Source organism: Balaenoptera physalus, assembly GCF_965194825.1.
Source record: "Balaenoptera physalus genome assembly, chromosome: 4".
Lineage (NCBI taxonomy): Eukaryota > Metazoa > Chordata > Mammalia > Artiodactyla > Balaenopteridae > Balaenoptera > Balaenoptera physalus.
In genome coordinates, this window is record NC_138891.1 from 5,660,789 (window position 1) to 5,685,080 (window position 24,292).

The window sequence follows — 24,292 nt, forward strand, 5'->3', positions numbered from 1 at the left end:
TGATACAAATATATTGATTAAAGAGGTTAATTTTGTAAACTTAACTTGAAATTCAGGAATATAGTTATCCTCTGGTCCCTGTGTATAAGTTTGAATGGTCATCTGGATTTCTGTCAAGTATATTCAAGAGCAAAGATAATCATGTTTTTAAAGTGAGAATTACTTCAAAGATATTATTTTCTATATGTCTCTTGAATGATGTTCTGGTGATATGTGTACTATCATTCCCATTTTACTGTATGTATCATTATGTATACTGTATGTATACATTATATCATTATGTATCTTCCAGTATTTGAACATGGATATTTTAAAATTGGTCCAACTATTTGACTAAGGAAAAGACATTGAATATGAACTGTAATAGTAAAAAAAGAATCCTATGATCAAGAACAACCACACACATTTATGCAGCTGTCACTATTTGCAGGGCAGAATGTTAGCTCTGGAAAACAGACTGTATAATAGGGTCTATTCACCCCCTGTATTGGCTTACACAATTAAAAAAGGTGACTTGGAGATCTTGGGAATACAAATCCTGTAATAAAACTACTAAAAATTCAGAGGACAAATATATGAGCAAGCTCTTCTTAAAGAATATGCATAGCTTGAAAATAGCCAAAGTTGTCATTAATATGTTTTCCCATTCATTTGCTCATCTTATAGAGATATACCAGGGATAGGAAAAACTGTCCTACCCTTCAGTAGTAGAAAAGTAGAGCTTTCTCTTGGGTAGAAAAGACACATACATAAAAGAGATTAATGAAACAAGAAAGCACAGGTACCAAATAAATATTATGAAATGCAACACAAGATTTCATGATGGCTTGGGTAGTAAGAAAGAATGGAAAGAAAGAACAGAAAGAAGTCCTTCAAAGAAGAACTTGAGCTAAGATCTTGGAGAGTGGTTGCTTTTTTTATAGTAGAGAGAACAGAAAAACATTATAATAGGGGTAACTAGTTCAGAGACAGGCGTATGGATGACATCATTTCAAAAAAATCAGCCTAGCTTGAAAAAATGTGCTAAAGGAGAGTTGTGTAATTTACAAATAAAAATTTGAAATAAAGCTTTCTATAAACATGCAGATGAATTTAGACACGAAATAGATCAAATTTACAATTTCCTTACTGATTCTTTGTCTGAATGATTTATCCATTGCTGAGAGTGAAGTACTAAAAGCTCCAACTATTAACGTATTGCTGTTTATTTCTCCTTTTAGCTCTGTTAGGTTTTGCTTTATATATTTAGGTGCTCCAATATTGGGAGCATAAATATTTACCAGTGTTATATCTTCTTGATGGATTGACCCCTTTATCATTATATAAAGACCTTCTTTGTCTCTTTTTACAATTTTTAGTTTAAAGTCTATTTTGTCTAATATAACTATAGCTACCCCTGCTTTTTTGTTGTTACCTAACTTAAAATATCTTTTTCCATCCTTCACTCTCAGTTTATGTATTTCTTTAAGTCTAGAGTGAGTCTCTGTAGGCAACATAGCCTTAGATCCTGTTGTTGTTGTTTAAGCTATTCAGTCATTTTATGCCTTTGATTAGAGAATTTAATCTGTTTATTGTAAAGTAATTGTTGCTAGGTAAAGACTTACTATTGTCATTTTGTTCATTGCTTTCTGTGTTTTGGTAGATTCGTTGTTTCTTATTTCTTACCCTGTTGTCTTTTTTTTTCTTTTAACATCAGTATGCTTTAAGTTCTTCATCATGTTCACTTGTGTGATTGTTACAGTTCCCTTGTGGTTACCATGAGGCTTACATAATCTTAAAATTAGAACATCCTGTTTTAAGCCGATAACAACTTAACTTTAATAGAATTCCTAAACTACACTTTTATTTCTCCTCCCTCTCCCATTTTAGGTTATTGTTGTTACAATTTACATGTTTTTAATATTATGCAACTAATAAGAGATTATTGAATTTACTGTTATTATTACTACATTCATTTTTCTCAACTTTTAAACTATAGTGGTAAGTGAACTATGCACCACCACTACCATATACAGAATCTAACTTCAATTATATATTTACCATTCCCAGTGAGTTTTATGCTACCTTTTTAATGTTTTCATGATGCTAATTAGTGTTCTTTACTTCCACTCAAAGAAATCCCTTTAAAATTTCCCATAAGGTGGGGCTAGAGGTAATGAATTTCCTCAGCCTTTGTTTTTCAGAAAAGTTTTTATTCTTCCTGTATTTCTGAAGGACAGCTTCACCAGGTATAGAATTCTTGATTGACTTTTTTTTTTCTTTCAGTATTTGTATATGTCCTTTTATTCTCTCCTGGCTTGGAAAGTTTCTGTTGAGAAATCAACCAATAATCTTATGTGGATTCCCTTGTATGTAACTTCTCTCCTTTCTCTTACTGTTTTAAAAATTCTTTTTCTTTGACTTTTGATAATGTACTTATAGTATGTCTCAGTTCTAGACCTATTTGAGGTCTTTTGGCATCATGATCTGGAGGTCAATTTCTCTTCCTAGGTTTGAGAAGTTTTCAGCCATTATTGATTTAAATATACTTTTGGTCCCTTGCTCTCTCTCTTCTTCTGGAATTTACATAATGTAAATTTGGTTTCTTTTCATTGTGTCCTAGTAGACTTTTTTCACTATTTTTTTATTCTTTATTCTTTTTGCTCCTCTAACTAGATAATTTCGAATGTCCTATCTTCCAGGTCACTGATACTTTTTACTGCATTGTTGAGTCTGCTTTTGAAAAATCTCTGTTGAATTATTCAGTTCAATTTTTGTATTTTTCAACTCTAGGGTTTATGTTTACTTAAAAAATTGTTTCTATTTCTGTGTGGAACTTCTCATTTTGTTCATGCATTGTTTTCCTAATTTTAATTTGTTGTCTATCTGTATGCTTTTATAGTTCACTAAACTTTCTCAGAATTATTATTTTAAACTCTTTGACAGTTTATACATCTCCATTTCTTTAAGGTTAGTTATTGGAACCTTATTAGTTTCCTTTGGTGGCATAATATTTACCTGATTTTTCATTATCCATGATTCCTTTCATTGGTATCTGTACATTTGAGTAATCAGGCTCCTCTTCCAGACTTTATAGGTTTGCTTTGGCAGAGACAGTTCTTCACCAGATGGCTTGGTTTGGGATTCTTGGTGTGTCGGCTGGCTGGTAATGTCCTTGGGCAGTTAGGACCTGGTATTATCTTCTATTCTGGGGCAAGGCAACTGTTCTAGATCTAAGGTCAGGGATGGGAGCTGTGCCACCAGCTGAGAACAGCTGAATAGGATTACTGGCTTGGTTCCCTACACAAGTGAGGCTGTAGGATTGTCTGCACAGTTGCCTGGATTCTCTGGTCAGGCTTAGTAGATGCTTGGGACTGGGTACTATTTGCAATAGTAGATGGGGCTATGAATTGGCTTCCTTACCCTGGCAGGGCAGCATAATGGGGTCCAGGACCTGTACAGCTTGTTGTTTGACCACTTTCATCAGACAAGAGTGTGCACTGAATTCCCTGGTCAGGTGAGTCTACCAGTTTTGCTGTGCAGCTGGAGAAAACTACAAGCTGTACTCTCTGTTCCACTGCCACTGTAAGCAGGGCTTTTGGATGAGGTATACAGCTCCCTGTGTGCTTTAGTTAGGGTCCCTCGTCAGGTAGGCTGAAGGTTGTGTTCAGCAATTTGTGAATCTAAAATTTAGTGTCCTTGCGCAGGTGCAGTAGAAAATGTAGCTCTAAAGATGATAAAGTTCTTGTGGTCTTAACTCAAGCCAACTTGTGCTCCAATTTCCCTGGTCAAACTGGGCCACTGGCTTTGTACTGTAGACTATCAACTCTGCCTGTTCATCTCTTGGCTTGAGTGTTGTTGGCTTCCAAAGCTTCCAGGTATTCTTACCAGCCCTTCCTGTCAGATAGTACAGGGAGACTCTCTCCAGGGCAGGCAGAGCTGTGTCTCAGTTCCCTTGCCTAGGCAGGATGGAGAGAGGTTACTCCAGGACTCTCCCAGTGTTTCCCAAAGAGGCTTTCTGGTCTGGAGGGGCCACAGCTACTCTCAGCCTAAGCTGTGAATCAATCTCTCTGTCTGGAAATAGCAGGGGAACACACCATGCCTGGTACTTGCTCTATTGCGGGGGTGATCAGCTCTGCTTTCCCACCTCTTGACTCAAGAGTTGCTGGTTATACAGTTTCCAGGTGTTCTTGCCAGCCCTATGGTCTGGTGGAGCCCAGGAGCCACAGTAGGTGGGGCTATGTACTAGCTTACTTGCCTGGGTAGGACAAGGAGGGGCCACTCCACACAACTCCTAAGTTTTTTCCAGCAGACTTTCCAGCTGGGAGGAGCTGGGAGCTACCCACAGCCTTGGTTTGAATATATCCCCCTGCCTGGTTATGGCCAGGGAACCCTCCATGCCCAGTACAGGCTTTGCTCTCGGGGAGTTCAGCTCTGCCTGCCCACCCCTCAGCTCCATTGTTGCTGGGCTATATACAGCTTCCAGGGGCTCCTGCCAGCCCTGCTGGCCAGGCGAGCTGTGAGACACTCTCCCCAGCAGGTGGGGCTATGACTCAGCTCCTTGTCTGGTTGTGGGCACACCAGGCTCTAGAGCTGGCAAAACTCCTCATATAAGGATGTTTGTTATTGAAGAGGGGAAAATTTCTGCCCTTCACCTCTTAGACATTTGGCTGGCCAAATAATTAAAATAACATAAGACATTTTTTTTATAGGAGTATAATTGCTTTACAATGTTGTGTTAGTTTTCACTGTACAATGAAGTGAATCAGCTATGTGTATACTTATATCCCCTCCCTCTTGGACCTCCCTTCCACTACACCCCCCCATCCCACCCATCTAGGTCATCACAGAGCACCGACCTGAGCTCCCTGTGCTATACAGCAGGTTCCCACTAGCTATGTATTTTACACAAGGTAGTGTATTTATATCAATCCTAGGATTGACAAAAGACATATTAACAGGAGAAAAAATTCAAATACATATGTATGAGGAATCTGCATAAACATGGGAATTCTTAAGACAATCATGCAAAATGAGTCATTCAGGACTAAGGAGAAGGGGGCAAGTATGTGACTTCAGAGTGAAGCAAGCAATTCACAGGAAGATGAAAAGTGAGCAGATGTTTGGTAAACAAATATTTGCTGGGCTACACAGAAACAATGGGACACAGAGAGGAATGTTAACTAACAGACTTTGCTAGGTTCCTCCCTGTTCATATTATACTGTAATTCATATTATACAGTAGATATCTCTGGTGATTTTTCTTTTTCCTAGAATTTGTCCTCTATCTAAATTCTTTTAGGCAGTTAAGAGGAAAGTAAAAAGAAAAAAATGTTTTCTGAGTATTCTGTTCCTTCCTCATGCCAAAGAGACACATGGATGGGGGCAGAATTTGCTTCCCTACAACCCAAATCAGGTAGCTCTGCACACCAAGTTCCCTGGTCAGAGCATACCACAAACTCTGTTCTGCAGATAAGCAAAGCGGTCCATTGGGATAACGACTTGAACAGGGATGGTCAAGATGCATGTGCTTGTTGTTACAAGTCCCTCCCGCCTTCTCTCTGACCACAGTCAGATTCCCAGTGGTTGAGTCTTGCAGATTCCTCTGCAACCTCTGGTGGGGGGGTGTACAAAATCAGATTAGAGGCTCCCACAAGGTGACCCACAATGCTGGGGTGGCTGGTTGTCCTTCTTGGGCTCTATTTTCCCACTGGAGGAACATAGGACTCAGGGGACACCTCTCAATGTGGTGCTGTATTGGCCTGGGGGAGGGGCAATGTGGTCAATGTTTAGCCACTTTTCTTACCTACTGACACAGTCTCTCTTGGTCTCTGTGGTGCATGGGGGTGCTTCAGCCTCACCACCATGTTCCAGGATCCTCTCAGTGATGTCTTCTTCATCAGTAGCTATTAGTTGCTCTTCTTGTGAGGGGGAGCAAAGTCAGGAGTGACTTATGTTGCCATCATGGTGACTTCACTCTGGGGGTCTGATCTTAGAAACAGATGTCCAAGAAGAGAAAGGCACCAAGGAATTGCCAGGAGGTTGGACTTGGATTCTTGCTGGGTCAATGTCCTTAGCAGCTTTCTTAAAAGTGATTGTCGGGACTTCCCTGGCGGCCCAGTGGTTAAAACTTCGCCTTCCAATGCAGGGGGTGCGGGTTCGATCCCTGGTCGGGGAGCTAAGAGCCCACATGCCTCACGGCCAAAATAAAAAAAAAACAAAACATAAAACAGAAGGAATATTGTAACAAATTCAATAAAGACTTAAAAAAATGGTCCAAAAAAAAAAAAAAAAAGTGATTGTCTCCCGTCACCTTTACTGAATGATGTGATAAGATGATCTTTCAGTCTCATCTATGCCATGGAAGAAACTTGGCTCCATCTATTTCAGGACCATAGGGGTTAACTATCCAGCCCGAGGGAGAAGGCCAATTAGGCCACAAGACTTCCCTCTGGTACCTTCCATCTATCACATGTGGATATCTTTTCCTAATAATTCAGGAGTTAAAAAAACAAACAAACAAAAGAATGAATATAACAAAACAGATACAGACTCACAGATAAAGAGAACAAACTAGTGGTTACCAGTTGGCAGAGGGATGTGGGGAGGGGCAAGTTAGGGAAAGGGGATTAAGAGGTACAAATTACTATGTAGAAAATAAATATGATTTCCAAGATATATTGTACAACACAGGGCATATAGTTAACATTTTGTCATAACTTCAAATGGAGTATAATCTATGAAAAAATTGAATCACTGTTGGACACTTGAAGCTAATTTAAATCAACTATGCTTTAATAATATATCTATGTCTATATCTATCTGCTCAAAAAGAAAAAATATTTGGATGAAATTCATTAATTCAGCAAATATTTACTGAGGCCCTACTGTTTGCCTAACCCAAAATTACACACTGTAAATACAATGGTGAAGAAAGTGGATACAATCTGAGCCCCAGGAGTTTATAGACAAGTAGAATTTAAAAACTTCTCTATCTTGTAAAATTTCTCTTAATACGTCTCATGTTATTGACTTGTCATTGCCTCGTGCCCCATCACACTTCAGTTTGCCCTAAATAGTGATTGTGGTCTACATTTCATAAAGTATAGGTCTGAGCACCTGTCTTTCCTAATTAAAACTTTCAGTAGCTCCCTGTATCTTGTTGATTGAAGAATAATCCCAGCCAGGTCTCAACGTCATATTCCTAACTTGCCTTTCTAGGCATCTCTCTCTGGATAGTGAATTTCCAGGCATATCATATAGACTGTGGGTCCTATGAGGAAAAGAATGAAATCACATACTCATTTATTTTTGCCATCCTATTTGTTTGGTGACTAACTGCTTCCTATTTTCTCTGTATACTCTGGTTTCTAATCTAATTCCGATTCCTCCAACTGGAATTCTTCTTTCACTGAGTAGTTAAGTTTTGTCTCAAATATCAGCTCCTTTATAAAACATGTGCTAAATCCTATCTCAAACCGAAAGTAGTAGTTCTCTCATCTAAATCCCCATAATAGTTCTGTGTATTGCTATGTACTTCAGCATCAGTTTCAAACGTTTGCCTTTTGAGGATTTATAAAATAATTAGTAACAATGAATAGCACAGTGGGTCAAGGCAAATAATCTAACTGTGTTAGGCAGAGATTGGCAAAAGAAACAAACTCCATAAATGCTTTCATACATGCTTGATAACAATTTTATTTTCCTGACATTTTTAGCTATCTATAGTTGACAAAGAACAAAAATTATTGGTGGTTCTGGTGTAATTTGAGCCTAATTCTGAGGCACATGATCAGATTAAATACCCCATGGGTTTAGTGACAGATTAGCATGAGCTTCAGAATCACTCAACTGAAATGACTGATGAGAAAATATTATGCAGGAACACTCCTTTACAGTAGTCCAGAAAAACACACTGTTCAAATGTAAATATGTTATCTATTATCTACACTGGAGCTTCTACTGGAAAGGACAAAGTAAAACTAATTTTCTCCCTCACTCCCTCCCTTCCTCCCTCCCTTTATTCATCATTAGTAAGTGTTAGTCTTTGTTAAGAAATGCGAGGAAAACATGACCCCCAAGAACAGCACAATCCAGTGAGGAAAATGGAGAACTATAGTATAGAAAACTTCCATACGTCCTCCTGGAAGACTTTTTATTCCTCTCCTCATGGTTCACCCTCCCCAATCTATGTCATCTCTGTGCTCCTCTAGGATAGGAATTGACATAATTTTCAAATGGAATTGTGATGTGCTTTAACGCACATCACCGCAGCTAATACGTGGACATGCTACTTTCTTTTCTGTTCTTTGTCCTTAGTATTTAACACAAAGTTGGTCTTGATAAAGGATAAAATATTTGTTGAATACATAAATGAATTAACAAAAGCATGAAAATATGAGGTTTTAGAAAAAGAGTTACAAACTTCCAGCTATAAAATGAATAAATCGTGGGGATATAACGTACACACAGGGAGTAGAGTCAACAATATCGTAACACCTTTATGTGGTGACGGATGGTAACTGGTCTCATTGCTGTGATCATTTCATAATGTTATGTAAAAATATCAGACAGCTATGTTGTACACCTGAAACTCATACATTATTGTATGTTAATTGTAACTCAGTTAAAAACAAACAAGCAAACAAACAAACAAACCCAAGAAATACTTGGGTTGGTGCAAAAGTCCTGGGGGTGGGGTGCGTAGAAGCATGATCCATGAGAGAGAACTTTGTCTCTTCAGTGCCTAAAAGATGGTTCATTTATAGTTGGCCCTTGAAAAAGGATTGGAACGTTGGGAAGAGTATCAAAGAACATGAATTTTAAATCTAGTCCTACCACCATGTTACTGGACTATCAGATTAAAACCTCTGGTTTGTCTACCTACAAACTCCTCTAGAATTTGTATTTAGTTTATAAAGCTAAATAAGATTATACAGATAAAGATACTTTCTCAGTAAAATTACTACTGGAATGAATACATTCATGAACTGCTACAAGTCACATTGTGTTTATAGAGATTTAGCTGTGGATAAGTTGGAGACTTTGGTAATAGCCTATTGGGCTAAAGAGAGCGATTGGAAGTCTGAGCTGGCTGGGTGAGTTATTTCTTCCCTTGGTTTCTATTATGCACCTGGCTTTGAGTCATAGTTGAATACAGTTTCTCAAATAATTGGAATCCACATGACCCTGAACCAAATCTCCTTCCCAAACTGAAGATATTTTAGAACACATTATAAAGAACAAGAAATCTGTTGTTTTAAAAATGATGAGACAAGACATATTTTAAAAGAGTTCTTACATTCTTGAAGGAGGAAAATATTGCCTTATCATTTAATTAAGAGCTTGGAGATTAGTTATCCGTTGGTGGTTCTTAGCTAAACTCCACCACTTAGCTGAAAAGACATTGCCTGAAAATAACTGTCTCAAACAAAATATGCAAATCCTGATTGCTGTAAAAAATTTTGTAAAGAAGCTTTCTTTCCCTTAACTTTTTATTTTATGAGATTTTTAGAATTGCAGAAGAGTTGCAAAAATAGTACAGAGAGTTCCCTTACCCCTGTCATCCTGGCTCTCTTTTTTTTTTTAATATTTTAATTTTATTGGAGTATAGTTGATTTACCATGTTGTGGTAGTTTCAGGTGTACAGCAAAGTGATTCTGGCTCTCCAAATGTTAACATTTTATATAACTCTACTATAATTATCCCACCTAGGAAGTTATCATTGTCATATTAACTATGTCATTATTAACTAAACCATAGACCTTTTTTTCACATTTCATCCTGTTCCAGGATCTAATCCAGGATCTCACATTGCATTTAATTTTCATGTCTCCTTTTTCTCCTCCAGTGATGATAGTTCCTCAGTTTTTCCTTGTCTTTCATGACCTGGAGGCTTTTGAAGAGTACTGAATGGTTATTCTGTAGAATGTCCATTGTAGGTTTGTCTGATATTTTGTCATGACTATATTGGATTTATGCAGTGATGTGCTTTTCTCAATGTATTGTATCAAGGGTACCTTAGATCAAAATGTTTTGCTGCTGATAATGTTAACCTTTATCCTTAAAGTGGTGTCTTCCAGTTTCTCCACTGTAAAGTTACTATTTTTCCCTTTGCAATTTATAAATAATTTAGAGTAGATGCTTTGAGACTATGAAAATATCCTATTCCCCTTAAACTCTGTACACTAATTTCAACATCTATCAGTGGTTCCTGCCTGCAGGAACCTGCCCAAATTTTACTGGGTATTCTAATGAGAACGTTCTATTTTCATCATTGTTTCTACATTTGTTTATTTATTTGTTTGTTTTATCATTATGGACTCAAGGATATTTATTTTATTCTTAGGATTATATTGCAATATTATCATTTATTTGCTAAAATTGTTCCAGCTAAAGCCACTAGGTGTTTTGATTTTTGTTGTTGTTATTTTAAATAAAATATATTCTTCAGAATAGCTTTAGATTTACAGGAAAACTTTAAAAAATATATGGAGTTCTCACATGACCTCAGTTTTCCCTATTATTAACATCCTACATTAGTATAATGCATTTGTTACAATTAATGAATCAATATTGATAAATTATCCTTAACTAACACCTATAGTTTATTCGGATTTCTTTAGTTTTTACCTAATGTCCTTTTTCTGTTCCCGGATCCCATTCAGGATACCATAGTATATTTATTTGTTGGGTCTTCTTAGGCTCTTTGTGGCTGTGACAGTTTCTTAGACTTTCTTTGGTTTTGATGACCTTGACAATTTTTGAGGAGTAGTTATCAGACATTTTGTATGATGCCCTTCTATTGAAAGTTGCTGTGTTTTTTCATAATTAAAATATAGTTACGAGATTCGGGGAGAGGTAAAGTGCCATTTTTATCACATCACATCAAGAATAAATATCAATACAGCACAATTTTTCAGTGGTGATGTTAACCCTGATTGGCTGGCTGAGGTTGTGTTTGTCAAGTTTCTCCACTGTAAATCTACCCCCATTTTATATTCTACCTTCCCATACTTTATTTTTTGGATGGAAGTCCTATGCTCATGGCACACACTTAAGGAGTGGGGAGTTAGCCCCTTCTTTTGACAGCAGGGTATTTATATAAGTTATTTGGAATTCTGTGTGGGAGATTTATCAAATCTTCCACATTATTTATTCAAGTAGTATTTATATCATTATAGAATCATGTGTATTTATTCTATATTTCATGTTATGTTATAATACTGCCTTATTGTGTTCAAACTGTTTTGGCTTTGGCCATTGGAGCTGGGAAAGAAATGAAACTAAGAGTTGGCTCTTGTGTCCCTTTGATGTATTCTCTCTGGGTAGTTTATCTGTCTTTATTTTGGAACTTCCTGACTTTCTAGCACTATAGGATGCTCTATAGTCAACTTATATATTTCCTGTCTCAGTCCTAGAATCAGTCATTTCTCCAAGAAGCTGTGCTGGTTCCTTTAGAAGAGACCATAATCTGGTTTAGATGTGCTCATTGCTACTGGAATGTCATTGCTTTTAGGCGCTTTCATCTAACAGAGTGAGAACATATATCTCTATAGTAAGCCATGTATATGCACATAAATATTTCCATACGTAGCCATGTGTACCAACTTTAAGCTAAACATAAATGCATGGGAATGTCTTGAACTCTAATCCATTACTACATGGACCATTTTAGCTTCCACCACTTGCGATAACTTCACCCTCCTATAGGGAGAAATATTGTTCCCAACATCCCCCATCCATTTACTTAACTATTCAATTCCAGAATAGGTCAGAGTGGTTAATCCATACCCCCACTGGAAACAACTGTATCAACAAGAGTGCCGTGCTAATGTCCAGTACTTTTTGCCTTTAGTTTTACAGACTTCACTAGTTTCCAAAAGTACTTGGGTACTTTTGCCCCCACACCTTTCAGTAAGGTCGTTTCATACATTTTTTAAATTGAGGTATAATTCACATATAACAATATATTAGTTTCAGGTGTACAACATAATGATTCAGTATTTGTATCTATTGAGAAATTATCACTACAGTAAGTCTAGTTAATATCTGTTACCATTTAGTTAACATATATTTTAGCTACAGTTAAGTTCTCTTGTCACAGCCATCATTTCTCCTGGATCCCCTGAACTCCTAAATGATTGTTTAAAAATTTTGAATACATTAATATTAATTTTTAGGCTAAAATGTTCTGTGGGTTTTGACAAATGCATAATGTCAGGTAGGCACCATTACACACCATACACAATATTTTTTCACTGCCTGAAAAATTCCCTGTAATTCATGCTTCATCCCTTTCCTCTCCCCCTGGTAACCATTGGTCTCCATACCATCTCCATAGTTTTACCTTTCCCAGAATGTCATGTAATTGAAATTATACAGTATGTAGATTTTTAAAGGTTGGCTTCTTTTATTTAGCAATATACATTTAAGTTTCTTCCATATCTTTTTGTGGCTTGACAGTTCATTTCTTTCTATCACTGAATAATACTCTATTGTATTTATGTATCAGCTAGTTATCATTAGTCTATTGAAAGGCATTTTGGTTGCTTCCAGTTTGGGTAATTAGTAGTAAAACTACTATGAACATTCACATACAGGCTTTTGTGTGGACAAAAAGTTTAAAATTGGTTGGTTAAATACAGTAGTGCCCACTTATCTGTGGGGGATATGCTCCAAGACTCCCAGTGGATGCCTGAAACTTCGCATGGTACCGAACCCTATATATACTTATGCTTTTTCCTATACCTACATACATACTTATGATAAAGTTTACTTTATAAATCAGTAAGAGAAGAGCTGAATTGCCAGTATCACTACTCTTGTAATAATGGCTTTGGGGCCATTATTAAGTAAAATAAGTCTCACTCTCAAACACTGTAATACCACGACTGTTGATCTGATAACCGAGAAGGCTGCTAAGTGACTAATGGGTGGGTAGCATATACAGCACTGTTATGCTAGACAAAGGGATAATTCATATACTGGGCAGGATGGAGCAGGACCATGCAAATTTTCATCATGCTACTTAGAACAGGGTGCCATTTAAAACTTACGAATTTTTTACTCCTGGAATCTTCCATTTAATATTTTTGGACCATGGTTGTCTGCAGGTAACTGAAACTGTGGACATGGAAACCATGGATAAGGGGTCGGGGGCTACTGTACTCGGAGTGGGATTGATCTATTGTCCAGCAAGATTATGTTTACTTTGTAAGAAACTGCCAAATTATCTTCCACCATGGCTGAACCATTTTGTACTCCTACAGGCAATGAATATGTATTCCTGTTGCACTGCATTCTCACCAAAATTTGGTATTGTCAGGTTGTTGTTGTTTTTTTTTTTAAAAATTTTAGCCTGTCTAGTAGGTGTGGAGCAGGATCTCATTATTGTTTTAATTTGCAATTCCCTAGTGATAAATGAGGTGGACATCTTTCCACATGTGTATTTTCCATATGTTGATTTTCTGTTCAGATCATTTGCACATTTTTTTATTGGGTTCTGTTTTACTGTCTCATTGTAAGTGTTCTTTGTAGATTTTGGACCAAACGTTTTATCAGATACATATTTTGCAAATATTTTCTCTAAATCTCTGGCTTGTCTTTATTCTCTTACCAGTTTCCTGAGAGGATACAAGCCTTTAATTTTAATGAAGTGCAACATCAATTTTTCTGTTCTGAATTGTGCTTTAGGTGTTGTATCTAAAAACTCATTGTGAAACACAAGGGCACTTAGATTTTCTCTTATGTTTTCTTTTAGAAATTTATAGTTTTATATTTATACATTAATTTTTGTGAAAGATGTAAGATCTGTATCTTAATTCACATTTTTGCTTATGAAGATGCAAATTATTCCAGCACTGTTTGTTGAAAAAAACTATACTTTCTCCATTTAATTGCCTTGCTTCTTTGTAAAAGACTAGTTAACTATATTTGTGTGGGTCTATTTCTGGGCTCTCTATTTTGTTCCATTGATCTATATGTCTGTTATTTCACCAATAATATATTGTCTTGATTACTCTAGCTTAATAGCAAGTCTTGAAGTCAATTAGTGTCAGTCCTCTAACTTTATTCTTCTTCAATATCACATTGATTATTTGGAGTATTTTTCCTGTCCATATAAATTTTAGAATCAGTTTGTTGACATCTACAAAATAGCTTGCTGGGATTTTGATTGGGATTACACAGATCAAGTTGGGAAAAATTGACATCTTAAAAATGTTAAGCCCTCCAATCAATGAACACAGAATATTCTCTATTTATTTAGACATTCTTTTATTTATTTCAACAGAGTTTTGCAGTTTTATACATGATTATCTGGTACATATTTTGTTAGGTTTACACTTATGTTATTTTTGGTACTATTGTAAGTAATACTTTACTTTTAAATTTCAAATTCCAATTGCTAGTTGCTAACGTTTAGGAAAGCAATTGACTTTTGCATCTTAACCTTGTGTCCTGAAACCTTTCTATCATTGCTTATTAGTTCCAGAAATAAGTTTGTTGATTCTTTGGGCTTTTCTACATAGATGATCATGTCAACTGTGAGCAGACAATTTTAATTCTTCTTTCCCAATCTGTATACCTTCTATTTCCTTTTCTTATCTTATTGCACTAGCTAGAACTTCTAGCACAATGCTGAATAGTAGTGGTGTCCCACTACCTTGTTCCCAACCTTAAGGGAAAATGATCTAGTTCTCACCAGTAAGTGTAATGTTAACTCTAAGTTTTTTGTAGATGTTCTTTATGAAGTTGAGGAAGTTCTTCTTTAGAAGCTTATGGGATTTTTTAAAAATTTATTTTAATTTATTTAATAATGGGTAAAATGTTATCCCTGAAAAAAACAACAACAACACAACTATACAGAGTTTCTCGGAAGAACATTAGTAGAAAGTTACTCCATTCTCATGAGAATAAAAGGAAAAGAGTTTTAGTAATCAAGACAATATGGTACTGGCACAAAAACAGAAACAAAAATCAATGGAACAAGATAGAAAGCCCAGAGATAAACCCACGCACCTATGGTCAACTAATCTATGACAAAGGAGGCAAAGATATACAATGGAGAAAAGACAGTCTCTTCAATAAGTGGTGCTGGGAACACTGGACAGCTACATGTAAAAGAATGAAATTAGAATACTCCCTCACACCATACAAAAAAATAAACTCAAAATAGATTAGAGACCTAAATATAAGACTGGACACTATAAAACTCTTAGAGGAAAACATAGGAAGAACACTCTTTGACATAAATCACAGCAAGATCTTTTTTGATCCACCTCCTAGAGTAATGGAAATAAAAACAAAAATAAACAAATGGGACCTAATGAAACTTCAAAGCTTTTGCACAGCAAAGGAAACCATAAACAAGACGAAAAGACAACCCTCAGAATGGGAGAAAATATTTGCAAACGAATCAACGGACAAAGGATTAATCTCCAAAATATATAAACAGCTCATTCAGCTCAATATTAAAGAAACAAACACCCCAATCCAAAAATGGGCAGAAGACCTAAATAGACATTTCTCCAAAGAAGACATACAGGCGGCCACGAAGCACATGAAAAGATGCTCAATATCACTAATTATTAGAGAAATGCAAATCCAAACTACAATGAGGTATCACCTCACACCAGTTAGAATGGGCATCATCAGAAAATCTACAAACAACAAATGCTGGAGAGGGTGTGGAGAAAAGGGAACCCTCTTGCACTGTTGGTGGGAATGTAAATTGATACAGCCACTATGGAGAACAGTATGGAGGCTCCTTAAAAAACTAAAAATAGAATTACCATATGACCCAGCAATCCCACTACGGGGCATATACCCAGAGAAAACCGTAATTCAAAAAGACACATGCACCCGAATGTTCATTGCAGCACTATTTACAATAGCCAGGTCATGGAAGCAACCTAAATGCCCATCAACAGACGAATGGATAAAGAAGATGTGGTACATATATACAATGGAATATTACTCAGCCATAAAAAGGAACGAAATTGAGTCATTTGTTGAGACGTGGATGGATCTAGAGACTGTCATACAGAGTGAAGTAAGTCAGAAAGAGAAAAACAAATATCGTATATTAATGCATGTATGTGGAACCTAGAAAAATGGTACAGATGAGCCGGTTTGCAGGGCAGAAGTTGAGACACAGATGTAGAGAACGGACACATGGACACCAAGGGGGGAAAACTGCGGTGGGGTGGGGATGGTGGTGTGCTGAATTGGGCAATTGGGATTGACATGTATACACTGATGTGTATAAAATTGATGCCTAATAAGAACCTGCAGTATAAAAAAACAAACAAACAAAACAACTAATACTAAACTTTCATTGGGTTATTTGTATGGAAATATGTTAAGATAAATGTTTCAGACATTACATGAAATTTCTAAAAATCTTATACGTTCTGGTATAATGTTATAAGTCATAATCCTAGTTATTACTTTAAAATGTATATCTCAGAAATAACTAATTTTCTTGCCAACTGCATTATTATGAACTTTCATCAAATCTTTAACTGTGGTCATTTTTAAGTCTTTTGTCATTTACAGACAGTTCTGGGTGTACTCTGATGCTTTTGCAAATATGTTCCTATAAAAGGGTTTCATCTTCAAGAAACTCATGGAAAAGACTCTGACAAGTACAGGTTTCTGGTAACTGACTGTACTGCTGAACTGAATGAATAAGCATTTTCAGAACTCTAATGAAAAACTGATGAACTCATAAAAGTGCTAACAAAAGATCAAGATGAAAAAAAAATTAATTACATGGGACTGAGTGAACTGATGAGGATGAGTATAATTTTTGTGACTTTCTGTCTGAAATAAAAAAAAAAAAATCCCACAAGGACTCAGAGGCAAAGAATATACAAATCAATTTTCACTGCAAAGTAAAGGAGCTGTTACAGTGGAGGATTACTGGACTGAATGTCAATATTATGACAGAGTATGAGTGTGTTTCGTGTTTGGTAATTGCAATCATTGCTGCTTTTGTTGTGGTCATCCATGTACAATGCTTGGTGTCAGTCTATTTATCTCTTGTAAAAATAAAATACAGTGTGTGTGAAAAAAAAAATAGGAACATTTTGGGAATATGGTAGAGTAGGAAGTACCTGGAATCTGGCATACCATGGTAGACAACAATTACACTGGCAGAATTTGTCTGATGTAACTATTTTGGAATGCAAGTCTATTGAAGGCTTGCAACTCCCAGGGGAAGCCTTGGGTAATAAATTATGGTCAATTTTCATCAAAAAAAAAAAAAAAAAGGAAAAGAGTTTTAAAAAATGTATCTCTTAAAACCTAGCTCACTGACTTCTTTTTTCATAAACTTCTTTATGAAATGATGGACTGACGTGTTGACAGCTCCTCCAGTTACTGTTAGGTCAGAGCTCAATCACACCTATTACAGGCAAGTTTGGTCTTCACTTTTCTGGTAGCCCCAAAGGAGGCTCTCTTTTACCTTCTTTATTCTCCCTTGCAAAGTCCAAAACCTTTATATAGCATCTTGTAGGCCCAGGCATATTTCAGCACCATGCTTCTTAAATATACCTTCCTTCCCTTCCTTTCTTCTGAGTCCCCAGGATAGTGAAACTTTCTACACAAACCTGGTTTTAAATCTGTAATCACACTTACTATCTATGGGGCTATTTATTTTTCTGATCTTCAGTTTCCTAAGGGATGCTAATTCTCTTTTTGCCTTATTCTCTTTTATGTATTGCTAGCTTTGAATAATAAAGACAAAACTGATATGAAATATCTGATACACAGTAGACTTTCAATAAATGTTAGTTTTCCCCCCTCTATTTTAAATCATTTTAACATGGCTAAACTTAACCAGAAGTGTAATGATGGAAATTTTAGATTCTGTGGCAACTTTGTGGAGAAATTATTTTTAAGATATTTCATTTCTCATCATTCATTGACAAATTCACTCAAGTAGATATGAGTATCTTTTGTATAAAAGTACGATATTTATTCTTAAAATAAGGTCATATTGGGGTTTCCCTGGTGGCACAGTGGTTGAGAATCTGTCCGCCAATGCAGGGGACATGGGTTCGAGCCCTGGTCTGGGAAGATCCCACATGCCGCAGAGCAACTAGGCCCGTGAGCCACAACTGCTGAGCCTGCGCGTCTGGAGCCTGTGCCCTGCAACAAGAGAGGCCGCGACAGTGAAAGGCCCGCGCACCGCGATGAAGAGTGGTCCCCGCTTGCCATAACTGGAGAAAAGCCTTCGCACAGAAAAACAAAGACCCAACACAGCCAAAAATAAATAAATAAATAAATAAATAATAATAATTAAAAAAAAGGTCATATTATTGCTCTGAAAACATATACAGAAATAACTGTAATACAGCTTTACAAATGAATACGAAAACAATGAGGGCAGTGTATGGGACAGAAAATTTTTCACAGAGAGATTGAACCACAGGAAAACAAAACTGTCCTTTTGAACTTGAATATAAACACATTATGTATTGATGTATAGGTCTTTCAAATCGCCTTAAAGAGATTGGCTCCCAGGTCAGTGGCACTAAAAGCAATACTAATGAATGTGTATGCAAGGCTGAAAAGAGAATGTCTTATCAGCTATGGAAATGAGGGGCATGAAAATTCAGAGAGGTTATTGGCAGAGACCCTGAAATCTCTGCCCAAAGAGAGCTATTGAAAACATGGATTTCTCCTGTGACTTCCTACTGTGGAGAAGGATGAATCTGGCTGAGTTGTCATGGTGACATTCATGAGTCGACATTGAACTCATGCCTGTGTTAACACCCGGTTCTGGTTCTAATCTCACACCGGGTAGATCACCTTCTGATTGTAAGCTGGCTCCCCAGGTATCCTGCCTACAGGGATAACATGTGCTGAACTGGAGAGTTGAATAAGAAGTTTCCTTCAAGGGAAAAAAAGGAGATTTTGGCGTTCAAAGTTTATTCATTAGTATTATGAGTTGTCTAATCTGCATCTGTTCTTTTAAGAGGGAAAGATGGTCTTGAAATGCCAAGAAATGAGACTTTTAATCTCTCAAAGTCGAGGAATTGTTTATCAAAATTCACTGAAGTAAAGCTATTCTTTGAGGTCTTATGGATGATTTTCTTGAAGAACTGGACCAGGAGGCAATGTTTTTCAGACAGAAGGAGTTGATGAACACTGTGAAACATTTTCAGGGTGTTTGGCATAACTGGGGAAAGAGTGTGAGAGTTTAATTGTACTGAGGTGGGGTAGGGAAGGAGGAGTCGGGAAGTGGAACACTGAAACAAAAGAGCTTGGAAAGGTAGATTAGGGCCAGAGAATAATTGTACTTGCCTGTCAGGCAAAGACCTATGGGCAATAAGGAGATTTTCTAAGGCATCTTATGCTGAGGAATGATACAAGCAATGTTTCAGCTATCTATTGCTAGAAAATAACAGCATTAAAGTATATTGGCTTTAACTGTTCACAGTAGCCAAGACATAGAAACAACCTAAATATCCATCAACATATGAATGGATAAAGAAGATGTGGTACATATATACAATGGAATGTTAGTCAGCCATAAAAATAATGAAATAATGTCATTTGCAGCAACATGGATGGACCTAGAAATTATCATACTGAGAGAAGTAAGTCAGAAAGAGAAAGCAAATACCATATGATATCACTTATATGTGGAATCTAAAATATGACACAAATGAACTTATCTACAAAGCAGAAAGAGACTCATAGACATAGAGAACAGACTTGTGGTTGCCAAGGGGGAGTGAGGCCAGGGGAGCGATGGATTGGGAGTTTGGGATTAGCAGAGGTAAACTATTATATATAGGATGGATAAACAACAAAGTCCTACTGTATAGCACAGGGAACTATGTTCAATATCCTGTGATAAACCATAATGGAAAAGAATAGGAAAAAGAATGCCTATATGTATAACTGAATCACTTTGCTATACAGCAGAAATTAACACGACATTTTAAACCAACTATACTTCAATAAAATAAATTTTTAAAAATGTATTGGCTTTAAACAACAATCATAAATACTGGGAGAAGTGATTCATTGGGGCCATCAAAGTCTACCATATGACCAATCCTCTGGTTTGGAACGAATCTGTTGTCAGAATGGGGAATGTACTCTGAGAATGGGATACAAATTAAGAGACAAGTGGCATAGGCAGGAATCTGCATAAAAATTCTAAGTCTGCACTGACAACTATAGTCCTCAGAGAATCTTACAAGATGAGGAGGGCAATAATAGGAGTATATTTCTTTAGACCCACAGTAACCAAGTCTATCCCTTCTTCTATCCCTTAGAAGAGAATCAGAATTCCAAAGAGAGCTGGATAAAATTGAATAATACATTTTATCATTTTTCCAACATTTTCTTGGTTTTGTTTATGGTTGGTGTGTTACTTTGCTTTACCTTTCCACATTCTTGTTCCTCTTCATAGTCTAACTCACTAAGCTGTCCTCCTCACTGCCATCTAAGCCAAGAGAGTACATATTGATCTCAAGTCTGAGAAAGTCTTTAAAGGTAGACAGGAGGTATGAAGAATGATCACAATGGTATTTTCTTCAACACTTTCACAGCCAGTGTTTTCTGTGAATCTTCCTTAGTAATCAATCACTAGCCTAGGTGAAAAGAAATTTATAGTCCTCTAAAGCTTTATGTAAAGTGTGTCTTATGAAGTGAGCAGAAAGTGCTTGAGATTTAACAAATTCAAACCCAGCTCTGCTTATAAGTAGCTTGGTGATTTGTGGTCAGTTACTGAACCTCTCTGGCTAAGTAGTAGCTCTCTTTATCCACAGAATGAATGCATTGGACTTGATGATATTTTAAATCTCTTCCAGCTCTTGTATTATATCTTTTATAAGCATTGACACTCCTTGGAAACTTAAGTAATATCTTTCCCATATGTTCATTTCATGTATTTTGATTCATTTTACTTCTAAAATAAGGTACTTGTCTTGTTGGTATTAGAATCAACAAAATCCAGATTTCACAGGTGAATCGAGCCAGAAACTAGAAATCAGGAAGAACTGAAAATCTCATAAGATGCTCAGATAAATGTTAAAGATGTTGTGGTTACCCACAATCAGGGAAGCTTTTGGATGAACACCCAAGGGGCCAATACTTACAGGATTTGGAATTTCTGCTATTATCCCCCCCAAATTTTTCCGTAATAATTCTGTTGTATTAAAAAATGGTAACACTGCATTTGATCATCTATGGTACTTACAGAGGTTAGTTGTTTTAGAAGTTTAAAATTTATCTTATTGATATTCACATATTTAGGAAAAACAATAATAAGAGATTTTAATATAAGTGTGGATAGAACCAAGTTTTGATATGCATGAAACATAAGGTGTGACAGGGATTTATGTATTCACACATCCATTCCTTTATTCATCACAATTCTTTGAATGTTTACTATGTGCCAGGTAATATGGTAATTGCAATGAATAGAAAGATAAGTCTTTGCCTTCACAGTATTAACGTTTTAGGAGATGGTATAGCAATTACAAAATAATATGATAAGTATAACAGGTATTATGGGACAAATAGAGAGCACCTAACTGGGAAATCATATGTTAGGAGAGCTTCCCGGAGAAGCTACATACTAGTTGAAGCAAATAGTGGGTAATAGAGTGGATATCATACAAAATAGAGGGGAAATCACACAAAAGTTCAAAGACCAGGGAGATGATGCTAGGGAATTGGACAGATTTCAACCTAAGCTGAATATAGAGTATAGTGTGGCAAGTGATGGAGAATTAGGCTGGAGGTCTCAGCAAGAGAAACCCTGAATGATACGGTTAGCCATGAGAAGGGCATCTAATTTTATTCTAAAGGCAATGAAAAGCAGTTAGACTATCTAGATGGTCATTGAAATGCTTTAGAACATTTACTTTGGCTGACGTATAGAGTGTAGAATGGAAATGGGACATTACTTGAAAGAGTCACAGGCAACATACTTAGAAAGGATGGGATATAGTAAGTTGGTGTGGTTGGATATAGGGTTGTGACAAGGGGCGTTCAAGACAAGTGAAAGAATGTGAATCATAAAAGCCACCAGGACTTGGTGATGGATTTAAGGTGGAGAGAAATAGAAAGTTATCAGGTTTGACGCCCAATTTCCCATCTTGATTACCCAGGTTGGTGGTAGCTGGGTGAGCTATGAATCCCAGAAAAAGGAGCAAACTGGGACTGAGAGATGAGAAGAGGAATCAGTTTTAGAAGCACCATCTCTTTGGAGTCCCTGTGATCTCTGAGTAGAAATGTCAAGGAGGCAGTTGGATGGGGTAGTTTTAGGACTCAGGAGAGGCATTCAAGCTGAAGGAACAAAGCAATGGGTCACCAATGAAAACACAATAATGATAAGGAAGTGAATGCTTATTCAGAACTTTCTATGTTTTAATGACCTTAATTATTTAAAGTACTTTATTCATCTTAATTCTATGAATACTCAAAATAACCCATTGATGTAGATACTATTGGTATTCCCATTTTATAGATGAGAGAGAAAAGGCATGGAGAATGACAGATCCAGTATTGAATCCCAAAAACCTGACCCAAGAGTCCGTGCCCTTAACCACCAAGGTAATTGAAGTCACAGTAGGATGGATATATGACCCAAGGAAAATATGTAGAGTGACAATAGAAGCAGCCTCAGAGAGGATCTGGGGCTCTCCAATATCACCAATATTTCAGAGAGTGGATGAAAAGAAAAATATGCAAAAGAGACTTAAAAAGAAGAAGGTGAAGAGAGAGGGTAAGATAGTATTATCATAATGCAAAGGGAAAAGCATATTCTGAGTCATAAGGAATAATGAGTGCTACCAAATTCTGCTGAGAAGTCTGTGAAGATTAGCCTTAAAATGTGCTCCTTGGGCTTGAAACATCATGAGCCCAAGTGGAAAAGTCTCATATGTCATGCTGAAGTGTTTGGCTCTTGTTCTGTGGTCTAGTGATCGTCTGCCTGGGTTTTGTGCATCAGAATTCCCCTGGATCCTTTTTAGGTATGCAGATGCCTGTGTCTCCAACTCAGACCCAAAGATCTAGAAAATTTTGAGGTTGAAAGGAGCATACGCACACTCTGAAAGCTCTGCAGGAGGTTTTGATGCCCATCCAAAGTTCATAGTCAGCGCTCTTAGTCACTGGGGAGTCACATGGGGGCAGTGATATTGATACATCCATGTTTTAGAAAGATTTCTTTGATGGTTGGGCACCAGCGTGGGTTGGGGGTGGGGGAAATAGGGGCCAAACAGCTAAGAGATCTAGACAGTCCAATATTTTGGATAAACTCCTAAACCTGGACTGAGAGTTGTAGCTACTCTTTGAATTTCTCATACTTCTTACTTTCTTGAGGCAGAGTCTACCACAGATACCTGGTCCCTGAAACACTGTGGTATTTGCAACACGAGAGGGCTTTTCATGGTGAGTTTTCAATGCCTTAGTTTGGCAGATATGAAGTTCAATAAGAAACCAGCAAGTCTGGGACATAGTTGGAATCAAAGGGCTTCCCTACACTATGTTGTTCAGTTTGAAATACGCAATTTTTTTTCTATTGCTTAGAAAAAATGCTTTAATACATTTATAATTCTAAAAACATAGGGGGAGGGGTTCCAATGGAAAGCGTGGTGTTTACTTATTTATTTCAAAGAATTACAAAGAAGAGAGGGAAAAAGGCATTGTTTTCCTTCCTGTCTGCTGCTTTTTAAAAAGCCTTAACTGAGTACAGCTGTGATATGGCACAGACAAACAGGAAATGAGTGTTTCAATAATTCTACATTTCCAAAGCACTCTTAAATGCCGTGGCGAAAATACCAACAACAATGCCTTTTGAGATGAATTGTGAAGGCATTGGATTTAACTCACCCCACTATTTCAGAAGACCCCACTTTCAAAAAGATTCTGAAAAATCACTTTTCTCTAAGCTGTCAGGATACAATGAGCATAAAAATAAAAAGTGAAAAAAAAAAAAAAAAAAGGAGAAAAGTGAGTGTACAGAATAGAACAAAAGGCTGTTGTTCCAAGCAAAATTTTTCTACCCTGTGTTGTGACTGCCAAGTACAATTTCACATTTTTTGATTTAGGAGCAATCTTCTCTAGATCATTTCTTCAGCAGGAATGTGACCAGTGATGAAGTGCTTAGGCTTTTGGACCAGGTTCTTAAGCACTTTGCAATGATGCAGTTCGAGAAAAGATTTTTTTTAAGACTTTCAATGTCAACAAATTTTAAAGTTAATAGCAGCCCTATGTTACACACACCCTTTCCCACCACCTCCCCTAATTCCTCCCATGATTTATTTGGATTCCTGACAGATAA